This window comes from Rhinopithecus bieti, unplaced genomic scaffold (genome assembly GCF_001698545.2).
Source record: "Rhinopithecus bieti isolate Rb0 unplaced genomic scaffold, ASM169854v2 scaffold_81837, whole genome shotgun sequence".
Taxonomy (NCBI): domain Eukaryota; kingdom Metazoa; phylum Chordata; class Mammalia; order Primates; family Cercopithecidae; genus Rhinopithecus; species Rhinopithecus bieti.
The window spans coordinates 5810-7643 of NW_016829818.1; the positions used below are offsets into that span (position 1 = coordinate 5810).

A 1834-nucleotide genomic window follows, 5' to 3' on the forward strand; every position below is an offset into this window, starting at 1 on the left:
AACATTGCATTTGATTTCCTTCAGTTGCTCTCTATCCTCTTCAATATTTGGTGATGTCAGTCTTTTTCACTGTAACCATTATTCATGTATGGCTACATTGTAATGTCCCTGTTCAATACTTTTGCCTATTGCATATAATTACTTTGCTGAGTTAGTGAATTTATATATTCTGCATACCAATGCTTTGTCACATACATAATTTGCACATAATGTCTCCAGGCCTGTGGTTTATGAATTAATTTTCTTAATTGTATCTCTTGATGTGAAAATGTTTCCATTTTGATAACATCTAAGGTATAATTTTTTGTCTGTGATGGTAATTGTTCCATGTCGTGCTAAGAAATCTTTGCCTACTTCAAGTTAGTAAAGATATTATATGTTTTCTTCACAAAGTTTTATATGTCTGGCTTTTCTCTTTTTCAATTTGAGAGTAGGTACTGTTTATTAACCAGCCAGCTTAGAAAAATAATCATGGTAGACACCTTAGTTCATTCTTTTAATAAGCCTGTTGATCTCATCCTCCCTGTTGCCAGCATCGCCATCTTCTACAAAATGGGTGGTCTTTTTCTTCATTCTGCCTCGTGGAGAAGATAATTTGAAGGACCACAGGAAGTTATTTGCTTCTTTGAAGCGTTTTCCAACAGTATAGATCTCGTTAATCAGATCATCCATGCAGATGATGCCATATTTACCAAGAGATCGAGCAATCAAAGCGTTATGTCAAAGCAATTCGCTTCTTACTGATTTTACCATAACCACGCTTGTAGATTAACTCATTTACTGACATCAGATTTGGGTACCCCCATGCAATATATGGCTCTACAATCTTCAGCATGTTAACTGAAACCTTGTTGAGCTTCACAAAGGTTCCATTGAAGATTTGACTAAGGTGAAGAAGCTGCAACACCTTTCGGACCTTTGGGCTCACACCATTGATACCTCTGATCCTGATGACAAATGCCAATTTGGGTTCTGCAGGTACATAGAAGTTGCCAGCTTTTCTTGCCATCCTTGCCATTTGAATTTCAGTTCTGTACATCTGCCTATATTCCTTGTGGTAGTGCTTCGCTTTTTCACAGATAAGCTTCCTCCTTGCCTTTCGAAGCATCTTTTGGGCAAACTTCTTTCTCAGGCGCTTGATCTTCAGCTCTGTGAAATGTCTTCGCTTTTTCTTAAGGGTTTCTGGCACAGCGGGAACCTTCTTATTCTCTTCTACACCCTCCATGGTTCCAGCGAAAAAAAGAGGCATGTCTGGCTTTTTTATATTTAGGTATATAACTCACATTATGTCAATTTTGTGGAGATTGTCAGGTAACAGTAAGGGTTTATGGATTTTCCATGTCCTAGTTATTCCAGCACCATCTGTTGATTATACTTTCCTACTGATGTGTGTATGTGTGTGTGCATGTGCACAAATGCCCATGTGCATGCCTAGATCAAAAAATCAATTATCTGTCTAAGTGAGGGTATATATATATATATGCATTACTTATTCTATTCCATTGAACTATTGTCTATCATTATGCCATGATTACCATAACTTTATATGGTCTTAAAGTCAAGTAGTATAAAATCCCCCAATGAAATTATACTTTACATTATTATTTAAGTAATTCTAAGTCCTCTTACAACCCTATATACATTTTATATTTCAAAATGTTAATTTCTACAAAATATACCCTGCTGTGATTATTATATAGATTGAAATTAATCTATATATCAACTGGAGAGAATTGACAATTTGACACTATTGAATTTTCCAGTCCCATAGACATGACATCTATCTTCATTTATTCAAGTCTTCATTAATTTTCTCATGTTTTATTGTTTTAAT

General features: G+C 35.3%; 1 pseudogene; it reads right to left on the reverse strand.

Moving 5' to 3' along the window:
• Window positions 1-483: 483 nt before the first annotated feature.
• Window positions 484-1225, reverse strand: LOC108524078 (60S ribosomal protein L7 pseudogene; annotated as a pseudogene).
• Window positions 1226-1834: the final 609 nt, after the last annotated feature.